Source organism: Danio rerio, chromosome 8, assembly GCF_049306965.1.
Source record: "Danio rerio strain Tuebingen ecotype United States chromosome 8, GRCz12tu, whole genome shotgun sequence".
Classification (NCBI taxonomy): Eukaryota; Metazoa; Chordata; class Actinopteri; order Cypriniformes; family Danionidae; genus Danio; species Danio rerio.
Window position 1 is genome coordinate 46,145,223 of NC_133183.1, and position 21,441 is coordinate 46,166,663.

Consider the following 21,441-nt stretch of genomic DNA (forward strand, 5'->3'; position numbering starts at 1 on the left):
GCTGCAGTAAAAAGCTTTCATGTGAAGTACACACAGAGATAAGGGTGTCATGTATAAGATCTGACCATTGTTTTTCTCTACTTATTTGAAAGGGGGACTTTATAGTACTTTTTTTCTATGTTAACACCCCGTTTCTCTAAAATGCTGCAGTAAAAAGGTTTCATGTGAAGTACATATATAGTATGGGATGTCCTGTATAAGAACCGACCATTATTTTTTTCTACTTATTTGAAGTGGGGTTTTTATATCACTTTGTTGTGTTAATACCTCATTTCTCCAAACAGTGCAGTAAGAAGGTTTCATGTAATGTACACACATAGTATGGGATGTCCTGTACTAGAACTGACCATTGTTTTTTTCTACTTATTTGAAATGAGGTCTTTATAGCACTCTATATTATTTTAATACCCCATTTCTCCAAAATGCTGCAGTAAAAAAGTTTTATGTGAAGTACAGATATAGTATGGATGTCCTGTATAGGAACTGACCATTGTTTTTTTTCTACTTATTTGAATTGGGGTCTTTATAGTATTTTATATTATGTTAATACCCCGTTTTTTTTTTTTTTTAAATGCTGCAGTAAAAACGCTTCATGTGAAGTACATATATAGTATGGTATGTCCTGTATAAGAACTGTCCATTGTTTTTTTCTACTTATTAGAAATGGGGTTTTTATATCACTTTATAATAGGTTAATACCCAGTTTCTCCAAAATGCTGCAGTAAAAAAGATTTCATGTGAAGTACACATATAGTATGGGATGTCCTGTATAAGAACTGACCATTGTTTCTTTCTACTTAATCGAAATGGGGTCTTTATAACACTTTATATTATGTTAATGTCCCACTTCTCCAGATTGCTGGAGTAAGAAGTGTTTATATGTAGTATGCATATTGTATGTGATGTTCTGTACAGGAACTGATCATTGTTTTTTGTCAATTTATTGAAAATTGGGTCTTCATAACACTTTGAGTAATGTTAATGCCCAATTTCTCCAAAACGCTGCAGTAACAAGTCTTTATATGAGGTTTAGTATGGGATGTCCTGTATAAGACCTGACTATTGTTTTTTTTCTACATCTTTTAAATAAGCAATTTTTTTTCCAAATTGCTGCAGTAAAAAGGATTCATATGATGTATATATGCATATAGCATGGGACATCTAGTATCAGACCTGATCACTCTTTTATTTAACTCAGTGGATCTCAAACTTTTTTCACCAAGTACCACCTTAGAAAAAAATCGTCTCTCCAAGTACCACCTTACGACGCTATTTTTTTAACCAGTATTAAAAAATAGCGTCATAAGCCCAATTAAGCAGCTACAGGTGTGCACAGTTTTAAAACGATGCAGATTACTTCCTATTAGTAAGAATATGTATTATTGTCAGTCACTTTAAACATTTGAAATAGTCTGAACATTAACTGTGCTTGCAGATAAAAAAAAAAGTTTTAGTTAAAATGTGCTTTTAAAAGTTCATTAAAAAATGGCGCTGTTCTTAAAAAGTAAAAAGAAAACTGCTGTACTTAAATCTAAAGTATTCATAGTAGCCTATTCATCAAAAGCTGGAAATGCTGCTTGGACCTTATAAATATAGGCTATATGTCATATTCATACACTTTCAGACAAATCTTGAAATAAATGTTAAATGTACATGACAGGGTTCATACAGGCACAGCCTAATGAAAATCAATTCCTGCACCTTTTTTTTTTCAAGACTGACATGCTATGTATTGAAGACCTGAAATGTATTCTCAGCAACCCATAAAACATTGCATAGGAATAGATACAAATAAAAACCATTAATATTAATATTTATTAATCATATATTAATAGTGCATTGTGAAATCTTTTTTGTACTCAAGTAAAAATACTATTACACTGCTAAAATAAAAAAAAAAATTTAGTAAATAATCATAATATTAGGTAAAAGTACAAATAACTCTTTTAAAAAGTACTAGTTGGTTACTTTTGAAAAAAAATCTGATTTTCTTTATGAAATCACTTTTTTTTTTACGTGTAAACCTGATTTAATGGTTTGATTGCTTACATCCCAAAGCTACATGTATATTTTGCACTAACAAAGGAAGTATAGTCAATTTTTCCTTTCATGACAATTAATCTTTTTCAATAGCACTGATAAAACTACCAAATAATCTTTAAGGCCATAAAGACACTTTTTGCCCATTTTTAAACAATATATATTTTTAAGCTTTGAAAGGTTAAATTAAAGTATATGGTAAAAAGATTTCAATTTAGCCTTTTATTTACATATTTTACACTATTTTCTTTACAATATGGCAAATTTGTTTCTTAAATAGCTTTACATCACATGTAGATTTTATTTTACACTTGATCTTAATCTAAAATAGAAACGTAAAAAAATACAAGTACACTGTCAGTAAAAAAATAAAACAAATGACTTCATTTTACTTGAGGTATTTGAAATATGACTGCGGTCAAGCCAGCCGCGGTTCGGAAAAACACAGTCAAGCCAGCCGCGCTTTATATTTCGGTGCGCGCGTATTATTATCATTACGGTAATGTCAGCAGCCACACAGAGAGCGCTCCACAGAGCACCCATTTCGCCCAGAACAGAGAGATGACAACGAAATATAAGTTTATCCCCCTTTCTTCCCACGTATGCTTTATTAAACAATTTATTAGCTTTTTTTGATTGTTGTTATTTTAAGAAATTGGTTTCTGGGCTTACCTTTAATTTCCTCAAGTTTATTTTTGCTTCAAATGATTTTATAGCAGATCAAACGGACAGAATAAATATACGATTTCTAAATACCCAGAATGCGTTTTTATTTCTCCTAGCCAACTACAGTACATTGCAAATAGAGTTGAATGCAATTTTATACAACGTGGCTAACCTCAGAAAGTGAAAATAATCATGAAGTAGTCCAACATAGCATTGTTTAAGTTACAAATATATGTTGGTTTTATTTAAAGGGGATTTAAAAATGTATGCTTCTTTCAGTATATGGGATATGGGGCATTATTACACTTTAGATGACTGTAAAGACCTTATTATTTGTAGAATAGAACAACAATAAGATCTGATGCAGGAAGTCAAATACTAAGCATACATCATATGAAGCCTGTTTTACTGCAGCATTTTGGAGAAATGTACCATTAACACACTTTAAAGTGCTAAAAAGAAATAAGTAGAAAAAAAAAACAAAGTTTGGTTCTGATACAGGATGTACATGCGTACCTCATGTGAAAGACCTCATTTAAGTTAACAGAAGAAAACTATGGACAGGACATCCAATATTATATGCATACCTCATAATAACTTACTGCAGCATTTTGGAGAAATGGGCTATTAATGAGCTATAAAGTCTTTAAAGTGCTATAAATACATTGTTTGAAATAAGTTAAATAAAAGAGTGATCAGGTCTGATACTAGATGTCCCATGCTATATGCATATATACAACATATGAATCTTTTTACTGCAGCAATTTGGAAAAAAAATTGCTCATTTAAAAGATATAGAAAAAAAAAACAATAGTCAGGTCTTATACAGGACATCCCATACTAAACCTCATATAAAGACTTGTTACTGCAGCGTTTTGGAGAAATTGGGCATTAACATTACTCAAAGTGTTATGAAGACCCAATTTCCAATAAGTAGACAAAAAACAATGATCAGTTCCTGTACAGAACATCACATACAATATGCATACTACATATAAACACTTCTTACTCCAGCAATCTGGAGAAGTGGGACATTAACATAATATAAAGTGTTATAAAGACCCCATTTCGATTAAGTAGAAAGAAACAATGGTCAGTTCTTATTTAGGACATCCCATACTATATGTGTACTTCACATGAAATCTTTTTTACTGCAGCGTTTTGGAGAAACTGGGTATTAACCTATTATAAAGTGATATAAAAACCCCATTTCTAATAAGTAGAAAAAAACAATGGACAGTTCTTATACAGGACATACCATACTATATATGTACTTCACATGAAGCGTTATTGCTGCAGCATTTTAAAGAAACGGGGTATTAACATAATATAAAATACTAAAAAGACCACATTTTAAATAGGTAGAAAAAATCTATGGTCAGTTCTTATACAGGACATCCCATACTATATGTGTACTTCACATGAAACCTATTTACTGCAGTTTTTTGGAGAAATTGTGTATAATATATTTCAAAGTGTTCTAAAGACTCCAATTTAAATAAGTAGAAAAAAAAAAAACAATGGTCAGTTCCTATACAGGACATCCATACTATATCTGTACTTCACATAAAACTTTTTTACTGCAGCATTTTGGAGAAATGGGGTATTAAAATAATATAAAGTGCTATAAAGACCTCATTTCAAATAAGTAGAAAAAAACAATGGTCAGTTCTAGTACAGGACATCCCATACTATGTGTGTACATTACATGAAACCTTCTTACTGCACTGTTTTGGAGAAATGAGGTATTAACACAACAAAGTGATATAAAAACCCCATTTCAAATAAGTAGAAAAAAACAATGGTCGGTTCTTATACAGGACATCCCATACTATATATGTACTTCACATGAAACCTTTTTACTGCAGCATTTTAGAGAAACGGGGTGTTAACATGAAAAAAAGGACTATAAAGTCCCCATTTCAAATAAGTAGAAAAAGACAATGGTCAGTTCTTATACAGGACATCCCGTACTATTTGTGTACTTCACATTAAACCTTCTTACTGCACTGTTTTGGAGAAATTGTATATCAATATGATTTAAAGTGTTATAAAGACCCCATTTTTAATAAGTAGAAAAAGACAATGGTCATATCTTTCATAGGACATCCCCATACTATGTACTTGACATATACTTTCTTTTCTGCACTGTTTTGGAGAAATGGGGTATTAACATAATATAAAGTACTATAAAGACCCCATTTCCAATAAGTAGAAAGATACAATGGTCAGTTCTTATTCAGGACATCCCATACTATATGTGTACTTCACATAAAAACTTTTTACTGCACTGTTTTGGAGAAACGGGGTAATAACCTAATATAAAGTGCTATAAAGACCGCATTTCAAATAAGTAGAAAAAAACAATAGTCAGTTCTTATACAGGACATACCATACTATATGTATACTTCACATGAAACCTTTTTACAGCAGCATTTTGGAGAAAGGAGGTATTAACATAATATAAAGTGCTATAAAGACCCCATTTCAAATAAGTAGAAAAAGACAATGGTCAGTTCTTATACAGGACATCCCATACTATATCTGTACTTCACATGAAACCTATTTACTGCAGCGTTTTGGAGAAAGAGGGTATTAACATAATATAAAGTGCTATAAAGACCGCATTTCAAATAAGTAGAAAAAAACAATGGTCAGTTCTTATACAGGACATACCATACTATATGTGTACTTCACATGAAACCTTTTTACTGCAGCATTTTGGAGAAAGGGGGTATTAACATAATATAAAGTGCTTTAAAGACCCCATTTCAAATAAGTATAAAAAGACAATGGTCAGTTCTTATACATGACATGCCATACTATATATGTACTTCACATGAAACCTTTTTACTGCAGCATTTTGGAGAAACGAGGTATTAAGCCAATATAAAGTGCTATAAAGACCCTATTTCAAATAAGTAGAAAAAAACAATGGTCAGTTCTTATACAGGACATACCATACTATATGTGTACTTCACATGAAACCTTTTTACTGCAGCATTTTGGAGAAAGGGGGTATTAACATAATATAAAGTGCTATAAAGACCCCATTTCAAAAAAGTAGAAAAAAACAATGGTCAGTTCTCATACAGGACATACCATACTATATGTGCACTTCACATGAAACATTTTTACTGCAGCGTTTTTGGGAAACAGGGTATTAACATATGATAAAGTGCTATAAAGAGCCCATTTCCAATAAGTATAAAACAACAATGGTCAGTTCTTACATAGGACATCCCATACTATGTACTTGACATGAAACTTTCTTACTGCACTGTTTTGGAGAAATTGGGTATTAACATAATACAAAGTACTATAAAGACCCCATTTCCAATAAGTAGAAAGAAACAATGGTCAGTTCTTATTCAGGACATCCCATAACAATGTGTACTTCACATAAAAACTTTTTACTGCACTGTTTTGGAGAAACGGGGTAATAACCTAATATAAAGTGCTATAAAGACCGCATTTCAAATAAGTAGAAAAAAACAATAGTCAGTTCTTATACACGACATACCATACTATATGTGTACTTCACATGAAACCTTTTTACTGCAGCATTTTGGAGAAAGGGGGTATTAACATAATATAAAGTGCTATAAAGAACCCATTTCAAATAAGTAGAAAAAGACAATGATCAGTTCTTATACAGGACATCCCATACTATATCTGTACTTCACATGAAACCTATTTACTGCAGCGTTTTGGAGAAAGGGGGTATTAACATAATATAAAGTGCTATAAAGACCGCATTTCAAATAAGTAGAAAAAAACAATGGTCAGTTCTTATACAGGACATACCATACTATATGTGTACTTCACATGAAACCTTTTTACTGCAGCATATTGGAGAAAGGGGGTATTAACATAATATAAAGTGCTTTAAAGACCCCATTTCAAATAAGTAGAAAAAGACAATGGTCAGTTCTTATACATGACATACCATACTATATATGTACTTCACATGAAACCTTTTTACTGCAGCATTTTGAAGAAACGGGGTATTAAGCTAATATCAAGTGCTATAAAGACCCCATTTCAAATAAGTAGAAAAAAACAATGGTCAGTTCTTATACAGGACATCCCATACTATATGTGCTCTTCACATGAAAACTTTTTACTGCAGCATTTTAAAGAAACTGGGTATTAACATATTTTATAGTGCTATAAAGAGGCCATTTCCAATAAGCAGAAAAAAACAATGGTCAGTTCTTAAACAGGACGTCCCATACTATATGTGTATTTCACATGAAACCTTTTTACTGCAGCGTTTTGGAGAAACAGGGTATTAACATATTATAAAGTGCTATAAAGAGCCCATTTCTAAAAAAGTAGAAAAAAAACAATGGTCAGTTCTCATACAGGACATCCCATACTATATGTGCATTTCACATTAAATCTTTTTTACTGCAGCATTTTGGAGTATTAGGTTAAAAATGTAATTCAAAACGTTATAAAGACCCCATATCAAATAAGTAGAAAAAAACAATGGTCAGTTCTTATACAGGACGTCCCATACTATATCTGTACTTCACATAAAAACTTTTTACTGCACTGTTTTGGAGAAACGGTGTAATAACCTAATATAAAGTGCTATAAAGACCGAATTTCAAATAAGTAGAAAAAAACAATAGTCAGTTCTTATACAGGACATACCATACTATATGTGTACTTCACATGAAACCTTTTTACTGCAGCGTTTTGGAGAAACAGGGTATTAATATATTATAAAGTGCTATGAGGAGCCCATTTCTAATAAGTAGAAAAAATCAATGGTCAGTTCTTATACACGACATCCTATACTATATGTGCACTTCACATGAAATCTTTTTTACTGCAACGTTTTGGAGAAACTGGGTATTAACCTATTATAAAGTGACAAAAAACCCAATTTCTAATTAAAGCTGCAAGCAGCGATGATAGGGACCTCGCACCCGGGCTCACCGCCACCCGGTGGCCTCAGGATGACAGAGAACAGCGAACAGTAATAATTTAAGCCGATATGTTTAAAAAAATCTGAGAAAATCACAGATTTATGCCAAACCTCCTCCTCTCAGCAGGTGGCGCTATGACTGTGACTCAAGATTGGCATGTAGATGTCACCAGGAGAGGAATCTTATCAACCATGTGAAGTTTCAGGCAGATCGAACATTGTTTAGCTGAGTTATAAGCCAAACTGCCTTTTGTCAGCAGGTGGCGCTACGACAGACTCAATGTTGTTATGTAGATGTGTTCAGGAGAGGACTTTTATCAACCATGTAAACTTTCAGGCAGATCGGACTTTGTGTGGTTGAGTTATAATGCAAACTACCATCTGCCAGCAAGTGGCGCTATAACTGTGACTTAAGATTGGCATGTAGATGCCTTCAGTAATGGAATTTAAACAACCATGTGAAGTTTCAGGCAGATCGGATGTTGTTTGGCTGAGTTATAAGCCTATCTACCTTCTGCCAGCAGGTGGCGTTATGACTGACTCATTACTGTTTTGGGGATGTGTTCAGAAGAGGACTTTTATGAGCCATGTGAAGTTTCAGGCTGATCTGACTTTGTGTGGTTGAGATATAAGGACTTCCTGTTCCACTGCGAAGCGTTGAGGTTTGTCATGCCGCCACGGACACACCCCTCTGCAAAAACTCTAGACCTTCACAAAATATCATCACTTAAGCTTTCAGATAACAACCCACCAAACTTGGTGCTGATACAAAAAAAAATAGTGGGAGGAGTTTGTTACTCTGTAAATCATGACATTTCCTGTGGCCAGCAGGTGGCGCTATAACTGTATCTGGATATTGGCATGTAACGTGTTCAGGTCAGGACTCTTATTAAACATGTGAATTTTGAGGCAGATCGGGTAATGCATGCCTAAGTTATAATGACTTCCGGTTTTGTGGCGAATCGTCAAAGTTTGCGGGGCCGCCACGGACACGCCCATCGACAAAAACTATAAAGCTCCGCAATTTAACATCGCCAAAGCCTTTAGATGACAAAACCCAATTTTGGTGTCGATAGCATAAAATCCCTAGGAGGAGTTCGTTAAGATACAACGCCTGGAAATGGCAAAAATGCCACTTATTTGCAGCAGGAAGTTAAAAATATCCGACTTCCTGTTGGGTTTGAGATATGGCTCCAAGAGACTTTTTCGTATGTTTTGGCGTGTTTGAGGTGTGTGCCAATTTTCGCGCATGTGCGTGATTCGTAGATCAGGGGCTCGTCCGTTTAATTTTTCTAGGTGGCGCTGTCGAGTCATTTTGCCACGCCCACTTCAATATTGTTATGTGGATGTGTTCAAGAGATGACGTTTATCAACCATGTGAAGTTTCAGGCAGATCAGACATTGTGTGGTTGAGTTATAAGGACTTCCTGTTCCTTGGCGAAGCGTTGAGGTTTGTCATGCCGCCACGGACACGCCCCTCTGCAAAAACTCTAGATCTTTACAATATATCACCGATAGAGCTTTCAGATGACACCACTCAATTTTGGTGCTGATAGCATAAAATTTGTGGGAGGAGTTTGTTACAGTGTAAAACATGACATTTCCTGTGGCCAGCAGGTGGCGCTATTTCTGTATCTGGATATCGGCATGTAAACGTGTTCAGGTCAGGACTCTTATCAAACGTGTGAATTTTGAGGCAGATCGGGTAATGCATGCCTGAGTTATAACGACTTCCTGTTTTGTGGCGAATCGCCAAAGTTTGCGAGGCCGCCACGGACACGCCCATCGACGAAAACTCTAAAGCTTCGCAATTTAACATCGCCAAGGCCTTTAGATGACAAAACCCAATTTTGGTGTCGATCGGATAAAATCCCTAGGAGGAGTTCGTTAAAATACAACGCCTGGAAATGGCAAAAACGCCACTTTTTCGCCGCAGGAAGTCAAAAATATCCGACTTCCTGTTGGGTTTGAGATATGGCTCCAAGAGACTTTTTCATATGTTTTGCCGTGTTTGAGGTGTGTGCCAATTTTCGTGCATGTGTGTGATTCGTGGATCGGGGGCTCGTCCGTTTAATTTTTCTAGGTGGCGCTGTCGAGTCATTTTGCCACGCCCACTTCCGTGACCCATATCAACCTGCTATTTACACCGGGTTTGGTGTGTGTGCAAATTTTCATGAGTTTTCGGGCATGTTTAGACCCTCAAAAGTGCCCCGATAGGGGGCGGAATAATAATAATAATAATTAAAGCTGCAAGCAGCGATGATAGGGACCTCGCACCCGGGCTCACCGCCGACCGGTGGCCTCAGGATGACAGAGAACAGCGAACAATATTAATTTAAGCCAATGTATATGTAAAAAATCTGAGAAAATCACAGATTTATGCCAAACTTCCTCCTGTCAGCAGGTTGCGCTAAGACTGTGAGTCAATATTGGCATGTAGATGCCTTCAGGAGATAAATTTTATCAACCATGTAATTTTTCAGGCAGATCGAACATTGTTTGGCTGAGTTATAAGTAACTTCCTATTGCCAGCAGGTGGCGCTATGACTTTGACTCAATACTGGCATGTAGATGTCTTCAGGAGAGGATTTTAATAAACCATGTGAATTTTCAGGCAGGTCAAACATTGTGTGGCTGAGTTATAAGCCAAACTTCCGGTTGCCAGCAGGTGGCGCTATGACTGACTCAATATTGTTATGTGGATGTGTTTAGGAGAGGAATTTTATCAACCATGTGTAGTTTCAGGCAGATCAGAGATTGTGTGGTTGAGTTATAAGGACTTCCTGGTCAATGGCGAAGCGTTGAGGTTTGTCATGCCGCCACGGACACGCCCCTCTCCGAAAACTCTAGATCTTCGCAATTTAACATCGCCAATGCCTTTAGATGACAAAACCAAATTTTGATGTTGATCGGATAAAGTCCCTAGGAGGAGTTCGTTAAAATACAACGCCTTGAAATGGCAAAAATGCCACTTTTTTACAGCAGGAAGTTAAAAATATCTGACTTCCTGTTGAGTTTGAGATATAGCTCCAAGAGACTTTTTCCTATGTTTTGGCATGTTTGAGGTGTGTGCCAATTTTCGTGCATGTGTGTGATTCGTATATCAGGGGCTCGTCCGATTAATTTTGGTAGGTGGCGCTGTCGAGTCTATTTGCCACGCCCACTTCAATATTGTTATGTGGATGTGTTCAGGAGAGGACTTTTATCAACCATGTGAAGTTTCAGGCAGATCGGACATTGTGTGGTTGAGTTATAAAGCCTTCCTGGTCAATGGCGAAGCGTTGAGGTTTGTCATGCCGCCACGGACACGCCCCTCTCCGAAAACTCTAGATCTTCACAATATATCATTGCTAGAACTTTTAGATAACACAACCCAATTTTGGTGCTGATACGATAAAATTTGTGGGAGGAGTTTGTTACTCTGTAAAACAGGTCATTTCCTGTGGCCAGCAGGTGGCGCTGTAACTGTATCTGGATATTGGCATGTAAACGTGTTTAGGTCAGGACTGTTATTAAACGTGTGAATTTTGAGGCAGATCGGATAATGCATGCCTGAGTTATAACGACTTCCTGTTTTGTGGCGAATCGTTAAACTTTGCGAGGCCGCCACGGACACGCCCATCGACGAAAACTCTAAAGCTTCGCAATTTAACATCGCCAAGGCCTTTAGATGACAAAAGCCAATTTTGGTGTCGATCGGATAAAATCCCTAGGAGGAGTTCGTTAAAATACAACGCCTGGAAATGGCAAAAACGCCACTTTTTCGCCGCAGGAAGTTAAAAATATCCGACTTCCTGTTGGGTTTGAGATATGGCTCCAAGAGACTTTTTCGTATGTTTTGGCATGTTTGAGGTGTGTGCCAATTTTCGTGCATGTGCGTGATTCGTGGATCGGGGGCTCGTCCGTTTAATTTTTCTAGGTGGCGCTGTCGAGTCATTTTGCCACGCCCACTTCCAAAGCCCATAACAAACGTAAATTTTCGCCACTTCTGAGGCGTGTGCAAAGTTGCGTGAGTTTTCGGGCATGTTTAGCCCCTCAAAACCGCGATTCATTTCGCAGGAGAATAATAATAATAATAATAATAAACGGAGCAATTCCAATAGGGCCTACGCACCGTTTCGGTGCTCGGTCCCTAATAATAATAATAATAATAATAATAAAAAACGGAGCAATTCCAATAGGGCCTACGCACCGTTTCGGTGCTCGGTCCCTAATAAGTAGAAAACAACAATGAACAGTTCTTATACAAGACATCCCATACTATATGTACACTTCACATGAAATCTTTTTTACTGCAGCGTTTTGGAGAAACGGGGTATTAACATATTATAAAGTGATATAAAATCCCCATTTCTAATAAGTAGAAAAAAACAATGGTCAGATCTTATACAGGACATCCCATACTATATGTGCACTTCACATAAAACATTTTTACTGCAGCGTTTTTGGGAAACAGGGTATTAACATATGATAAAGTGCTATAAAGAGCCCATTTCCAATAAGTAGAAAAAAAACAATGGTCAGTTCTTACATAGGACATCCCACACTATGTACTTGACTTGAAACTTTCTTACTGCACTGTTTTGGAGAAAGGGGGTATTAACATAATATAAAGTGCTATAAAGACCAAATTTTAAATAAGTAGAAAAAGACAATGGTCAGTTCTTATACAGGACATCCCATACTATATCTGTACTTCACATGAAACCTATTTACTGCAGCATTTTAGAGAAAGGGGGTATTAACATAATATAAAGTGCTATAAAGACCACATTTCAAATAAGTAGAAAAAAACAATGGTCAGTTCTTATACAGGACATACCATACTATATGTGTACTTCACATGAAACCTTTTTACTGCAGCATTTTGGAGAAACGGGGTATTAACATAATATAAAGTGCTTTAAAGACCCCATTTCAAATAAGTAGAAAAAGACAATGATCAGTTCTTATACATGACATACCATACTATATATGTACTTCACATGAAACCTTTTTACTGCAGCATTTTGGAGAAACGGGGTATTAAGCCAATATAAAGTGCTATAAAGACCCTATTTCAAATAAGTAGTAAAAAACAATGGTCAGTTCTTATACAGGACATACCATACTATATGTGTACTTCACATGAAACCTTTTTACTGCAGCATTTTGGAGAAAGGGGGTATTTACATAATATAAAGTGCTATAAAGACCCCATTTCAAATAAGTAGAAAAAGACAATGGTCAGTTCTTATACATGACATCCCATACTACATATGTACTTCACATGAAACCTTTTTACTGCAGCATTTTGAAGAAACGGGGTAATAAGCTAATATCAAGTGCTATAAAGACCCCATTTCAAATAAGTAGAAAAAAACAATGGTCAGTTCTTATACAGGACATCCCATACTATATGTGCTCTTCACATGAAACCTTTTTACTGCAGCATTTTAAAGAAACTGGGTATTAACATATTTTATAGTGCTATAAAGAGCCCATTTCCAATAAGTAGAAAAAAACAATGGTCAGTTCTTAAACAGGATGTCCCTTACTATGTGCACTTCACATGAAACCTTATTACTGCAGTGTTTTGGAGAAATTGTATATTATTATATTTCAAAGTGTTATAAAGACCCCAATGTAAATAAGTAGAAAAAAACAATGGTCAGTTCTTATACAGGACATCCCATACTATATATGTACTTCACATGAAACCTTTTTACTGCAGCATTTTAAAGAGACGGGGTATTAACATAATATAAAATACTATAAAGACCGCATTTTAAAAAAGTAGAAAAAAACAATGGTCAGTTCTTATACAGGACATCCCATACTATATGTGCACTTCACAAAAAGCCTTTTTACTGCATCATTTGGAGAAACGGGGTTTTAACATATAAAGTTCTATAAAAAAAACCATTTTTAATAAGTAGAAAAAAACAATGGTCAGTTCTTATACAGTATCCCATACTATGTGTGTACTTCACATGAAACCTTTTTACTGCACTGTTTTGGAGAAATGGGGTATTAACTTAATAATATAAAGTAATGTAAAAAACCCATTTCAAATAAGTAGAAAAAACAATGGTCAGTTCTTATACAGGACATCCTATACTTTCTGCACTTGACATGAAACCTTTTTACTGCAGCGTTTTGGAGAAATTGGGTATTAAAATATTATAAAGTGCTATAAAGACCGCATTTCAAATAATTAGAAAAAAAACAGTGGTCAGTTCTTATTCAGGACATCCCATACTATGTGTGTACTTGACCTGAAACCTTTTTACTCCAGTGTTTTGGAAAAATTAGGTATTAACATATTATAAAGTGTTATAAAGACCCCAATTCAAATAAGTTGAAAAAAAAAAACAATGTCAGTTCTTATACATGACATCCCATACTATATCTGTACTTCTTATGGAACCTTTTTACTGAACAATTGGGTATTATTATAATTCAAAATGTTATAAAGACCCCATTTCTAAAAAGTATAAAAAACAATGATTAGTTATTGTACAGGACTTCCCATACTAAATGTGTACTTCACATAAAAACCTTATTACAGCAGGGTTTTTGAGAAATGAGGTTTAACATAATTTAAAGTGTTTCAAAGACCCAATTTCTTGTAAGTAGAAGAAAACAATGGTCAGCTCTTATGCAGGACGTCCTATATTATAAGCGTACTTCACATGAACACTTGTTACTTCAGTTTTTTGGAGAATTGGGACATTATTACTTTTCAGATGGATATAAACACCCAATTTCTAATAAGTACATAAAATCCTCAGTTCTTGTACATATGAAGACTTCTTACTGCAGCAAGTTCTATAATGACCCAATTTCTACTAAGTAGAAGAAAACATTGATCAGTCGTACAGGACATGCAATGCTATATGCATATCTCAGACGAAGACTTGTTACTGCATCGTTTTGGAGAATTGGGACATTGTTACCTTTTAGATTACTACAAACAACTCATTTCTAATAAGTAGAAAAAAGAACAGTCATTTCTTTTACAGGACATCACATACTATATGCATACCTCATAGGAAGACTTGTTACTGCAGTGATCTGGATTAATGGGGTGTTATTACTCTTCAGATGACTATAAAGTGTCCATTTCGAATGAGTAGAATAAAATAATGGTCAGTTTTGATACAGGACGAATGTGTCAAGGAAAGACAGCACATCACAGTTTTCCACAACTCCAAATGTGTCAGGGATACACAAAATTGCAGTTCCCTTCCTGCTGAGGAACTATATTTATTGACCTCCATAGTAATTGTTTTTTTTTTTCTAAAATGGAAGTCAATGGTTACCAGTTTTCAAGTTCATTCTAAATATCTTTTGTGTTCAACCAAAAAAAAAGAACTAATAAATGTTTGTAACCATTTGATTGCCAGTGCATAGTGCGTTCATTTTCACTTTTGGGTAAACTATCTCTATGAAATTAACCAAACATATTTGTTTTGTCTTTGTCTTTGTACCGAACATTTGGAGCAGCACCACTCATCATCCCCAATAATATCATTTTGTTGTAATGGTACAATAATAGCTTGAGACAGTTGGGATGATGCCATCAACCTAACTGACCACTGAATTGTCCATTGAAGAACTGACCGTTTTTTTTTTTTTTACTTATTAGAAATGGGATCTTGATAGCCATCTAAAAGGTAATTATGTCCCTTTTCTCTAAAACACTGCCGTAAGAAGTCTTCATATGAGGTACGCCTTTAGTATGGAACGTCCTTTTTAAGAACAGACCATTGTTTTCTTCTACTTATTAGACATTGGGTCTTTATGACACTTTGAATGTTATTATTCCTCTATTTCTAAAAAATGCTGCAGTGACAAGGTTTCATGTAAAGTATGCATATATTATGGAATGTCATGAACGTGAACTGCCCATTGTTTCTACTTATTAGACATTGGGTATTTAAAGCACTTTATATAATGTTTATGCCCAAATTCTCCAAAACACTGCAGTAACAAGTCTTCATCTGATAAATACATGTAGTATGGGATGTCCTGTACAAGAACTGGCCGTTGTTTTTTTCTACTTATTAGAAATTAGGTCTTTATAGTATTTTAAGTTGATACCTATTTCACCAAAATGCCGCAGTAGGATGGTTTCATGTAAATTATGCATACAGTGAGGGACGTCCTGTACAAAAACATAAAGCACTTTATATTATGTTAATGGCCCAATTCTCCAAAAAGTGGCAGTAAGAAGGTTTCATATTAGGTATGCATACAGTATGGGATGTCCTCTACGAGTATTCAGCAATAGGAAGAGCTGAGCATTGTTATTTTTTTTCTACTTTTTAGAAAAGGGGTCTTTAAAGCAATTTATAAGTTTAATACCCAATTTCTCGAAAATGGTGCAGTAATAAGTTTTCACATGAAGTATGCATAAAGTATAGGACATCCTGTATGACAACTGACTATTGTTTTTTCTACTTATTAGTAATGAGGTCTTTATAGTACTTCATATTATGTTAGTGCCCCATTTCTCTAAAATGTAGTAGTAAGAAGGCTTCATATGATGTATGCAAATTTTATGAGATGTCCTCTACAAAAACTGACTATTTTTGTATTCTACTTCTAAAAAATGGGGTCTTTAAAACACTTGAATTTTGTTATTTCCCAATTTCTCCAAAATTATTTGGTGAGAAGTCTTCACATGAAGTATGTGTATAGTATAGGACGCCCTGTAAAAACACGCAATTGTTTTCTTCTACTTATTAGAAATTGGGTCTTTATAGCACTTTGTAATATGTTAATATCCCATTTCTCGAAAATGCTGCAGTAAGAATGTTCCATGTGAAGTACGCATATAGTATGGGATGTCCTATATAAGAACTGACCAATGTTTTTTTCTACTTATTTGACATGCGGTCTTTGTAGCACTTTATAATAGGTTAATACCCCATTTCTTCAAAATGCTGCAATTAAAAGGTTTCATGTGAAGTACACAAATAGTATGGAATGTCCTATATATGAACTGACCATTGTTTTTTCTACTTATTTGAAATGGGGTCTTTATAGCACTTTGTAATATGTTAATACCCTGTTTCTCCAAAACACTGAAGTAAAAAGGCTTTATGTGAAGTACCCATATGGTATGGAATATCCTGTATAAGAACTGACTATTGTTGTCTTCTACTTATTTAAACTGTGGTCTTTATAGCACTTTATAATGGGTTAATACCCCATTTCTCCAAAATGCTGCAGTAAAAAGGTTTCATGTGAAGTACATATATAATTACATATATAGTAATGGATGTCCTATATAAGAATCAACCATTATTTTTTTCTACTTATTTAAAATGCGGTTTTTATAGTACTTTATATTATGTTAATACCCCGTTTCTTTAAAATGCTGCAGTAAAAAGATTGTATGTGAAGTACACACATAGTATGGGATGTCCTGTATGAGAACTGACAATTGTTTTTTCCTACTTGAAATGCGGTCTTTATAGCACTTTATATTAGATCTATACCCCATTTCCCCAAAGCAGTGCAGTTGGAAGGTTTAGTGTAAAGTACACATATAGTATAGGATGTCCTGTATAAGAATTGACCATTGTTTTTTCTACTTATTTGAATAAAGGTTTTTATAGCACTTTATAATAGGTTAATACCCCTGTTTCTTTAAGATGCTGCAGTAAAAAGTTTTCATGTAAAGTACACACATAGATTAGGATGTCCTATATAAGAACTGACCATTGTTTTTTTCTACTTATTTGAAATGGGGTGTTTATAGTACTTTATATAATGTTAATAGCCAGTTTCTTTAAATTGCTGCAGTAAAAAGGTTTCATGTGAAGTACATAAATAGTATGGGATGTCCTGTATAAAAACTGACCATTGTTTTTTCTACTTATTTAAAATGAAGTCTTTATAGTTCTTTATATTATGTTAATGCCCCGTTTCTTTAAAATGCTGAAGTAAAAAGATTCATGTGAAGTACATATATAGTTTAGGATGTCCTGTATAAGAACTGACCATTGTTTTTTCTACTTATTTGAAATTAGGTTTTTATGTCACTTTATAGTATGTTAATACCCAATTTCTTTAAATGCTGCAGTAAAAAGGTTTCATGTGAAGTACACATATATTATGGGATGTCCTGTATAAGAACTGACCATTTTTTTTCTACTTATTTTTTAATGAGGTTTTTATATCACTTTATATTATGTTAATACCCCATTTCTTTAAAATGCTGCAGTAAAAAGGTTAATGTGAAGTACACATATACTATGAAATGTCCTGTACAAGAACTGACCAATGTTTTTTTCTACTTATTTAAAATGCTGTTATTATATTATGTAAATACCCAATTTCTTTAAAGTGCTGGAGTAAAAAGGTTTTATGTGAAGTAGATATATAGTATGGGATGTCCTGTATAAGAACTGACCATTGTTTTTTCTACTTATTTGAAATGGTTTTTTTTTATATCATTTTATATTATTATGTTAATACCCCGCTTCTCCAAAACATTGCAGTAAGAAGTTTTCATGTGAAGTACACATATAGTATGGGATGTCCTGTATTACAACTGACAATTGTTTATTTCTACTTATTTAAAATGCGGTCTTTGTAGTACTTTATATTATATTAATAGCCCATTTCTTTAAAATGCAACAGTAAAAAGGTTTCATGTGAAGTACACATATAGTATGGGATGTCCTATGTAAGAACTGACCATTGATTTTTTTCCACTTAATTGAAATGGGGTCTTATTAGTACTTTTTTCTATTTTAATACCAGTTTCTCCAAAACAGTGCAGTAAGAAGGTTTAATGTGAAGTACACGTATATTATGAAATGTCCTGTATAAGAACAAATCATTGTTTTTTTCTACTTATTTAAAATGGGGTTTTTATAGTACTTTATATTATGTTAATACCCCGTTTCTTTAAAATGCTACAGTAAAAAGCTTTTATGTGAAGTACACACATTGATTAGAATGTCCTGTATAAGATTTGACCATTGTTTTTTTCTACTTATTTAAAATGCGGTCTTTTTAGTACTTTATACATTTACATTTAGTCATTTAGCGGACACTTTTATCCAAAACGACTTACAAATGAGGACAAGGAAGCAATTTACACAACTGTTAGAGCAACAATGAATAAGTGCTGTAGGCAAGTATCAGGTGTGTAAAGAGTGTGAGAAACAAAACATTAGTATTTTTTTTATAGTTAGTGTAGGAGTCAGAGAGGGAGTTGCATATTAGCAAGGAAAGTGGAGACTAAATTGTTATATTAAGTTATATTATATTATGTTAATACCCCATTTCTTTAAAATGCTGCAGTAAAAAGGTTTCATGTGAAGTAAATTTATAGTATGGGAAGTACAGTATTAGAACTGGCCATTGTTTTTTTCTACTTATTTGAAATGCGGTCTTTATAGTACTTTATAATATGTTAATACCCTGTTTCTCCAAAACGCTTTAGTAAAAAGGTTTCTTGTGAAGTACACATATAGTATGGGATGTCCTGTATAAGAACTGACCATTGTTTTTTCTACTTATTGGAAATGGGCTCTTTATAGCAATGTCTAAAATGTTAATACCCTGTTTTTCCAAAACGCTGCTGTAAAAAGATTTCATGTGAAGTGCACATATAGTATTGGATGTCCTGTATGACAACTGACCATTGTTTTTTTCTACTTATTAGAATTGGACTCTTTATAGTACTTTACAATATGTTAATACCCTGTTTCTCCAAAACGCTGCAATAAAAAGGTTTCATGTGAAGTGCACATGTAGTATGGGACGTCCTGTTTAAGAACTGACCATTGTTTTTTTCTACTTATTGGAAATGGGCTCTTTATAGCACTTTATAATAGGTTAATACCCTGTTTCTCCGAAACTCTGCAGTAAAAAGGTTTCATGTGAAGTGCACATATAGTATGTGATGTCCTGTATAAGAACTGAACATTGTCTTTTTTTCTACTTATTTGAATTGGGGTCTTTATAGCACTATGAATAATGTTAATATCCCGTTTCTCCAAAATGCTGCAGTGAAAAGGTTTCATGTGAAGTACACATATAGTATGGGATGTCCTGTATAAGAACTGACCATTGTTTTTTTCTACTTATTTGAAATGGGGTCTTTATAACGTTTTGAATTACATTAGTAACTTAATACTCCAAAACGCTGCAGTAAAAAGGTTTCATGTGAAGTACAGATATAGTATGGGATGTCCTGTATAAGAACTGTCCACTGTTTTTTTCTACTTATTAGAAATGGGGATTTTATATCACTTTATAATATGTTAATACCCTGTTTCTCAAAAACGCTGCAGTAAAAAATATTTCATGTGAAGTGTACATATAGTATGGGATGTCCTGTATAAGAACTGTCGATTGTTTTTTTCTACTTATTAGAAATTGGGTTTTTATGTCACTTGATATTAGCTTAATACCTTGTTTCTCCAAAACGCTGCAGTAAAAAAGTTTCATGTGAGGTGCACATATAGTATGGGATGTCCAGTTTAAGAACTGACCATTGTTTTTTTCTACTTATTGGAAATGGGCTCTTTATAGCACTTTATAATATGTTAATACCCCGTTTCTCCAAAACGCTGCAGTAAAAAAGATTTCATGTGAAGTGTACATATAGTATGCAATGTCCTGTATAAGAACTGACCATTGTTTTTTTCTACTTATTAGAAATGGGGTTTTTATGTCACTTTATAATAGGTTAATACCCTGTTTCTCCAAAACGCTGCAGTAAAAAAGATTTCATGTGAAGTGCACACATAGTATGGTATGTCCTGTATAAGAACTGACCATTGTTTTTTTCTACTTATTAGAAATGGGCTCCTTATAGCACTTTATAATATATTAATACCCTGTTTCTCCAAAACGCTGTAGTAAAAAGGTTTCATGTGAAGTATACATAGTATGGGACGTCCTGTTTAAGAACTGACCATTGTTTTTTTCAACTTATTGGAAATGGGCTCTTTATAGCACTATAAAATATGTTAATACCCCGTTTCTCCAAAACGCTGCAGTAAAAAAGATTTCATGTGAAGTGTACATATAGTATGGGATGTCCTGTATAAGAACTGACCATTGTTTTTTCCTACTTATTTGAAAAGGGGTCTTTATAGCACTTGATATTAGCTTAATACCCCCTTTCTCCAAAATGCTGCAGTAAAAAGGTTTCATGTGAAGTACAGATATAGTATGGGACGTCCTGTATAAGAACTGACCATTGTTTTTTTCTACTTATTTGATATAAGGTCTTTATAACGTTTTGAATTACATTAGTAACCTAATACTCCAAAATGCTGCAGTAAAAAGATTTAATGTGAAGTGCACATATAGTATGGTATGTCCTGTATAAGAACTGACCATTTTTTCCCTACTTTTTAGAAACGGGCTCTTTATAGCACTTTATAATATGTTAATACCCTGTTTCTCCAAAACGCTGCAGTAAAAAGGTTTCATGTGAAGTACACATATAGTATGGTATGTCCTGTATAAGAACTGACCATTGTTTTTTTCTACTTATTTGAAATAGGGTCTTTATAACACTTTATATTGGCTTAATACCTCGTTTCTCCAAAATGCTGCAGTAAAAAGGTTTCATGTGAAGTACATATATAGTATGGTATGTCATGTATAAGAACTGACCATTGTCTTTTTCTACTTATTTGAAATGGGGTCTTTAAAGCACTTTATATCATGTTAATACCCCCTTTCTCCAAAATGCTGCAGTAAAAAGGTTTCATGTGAAGTACACATATAGTATGGTATGTCCTGTATAAGAACTGACCATTGTTTTTTTCTACTTA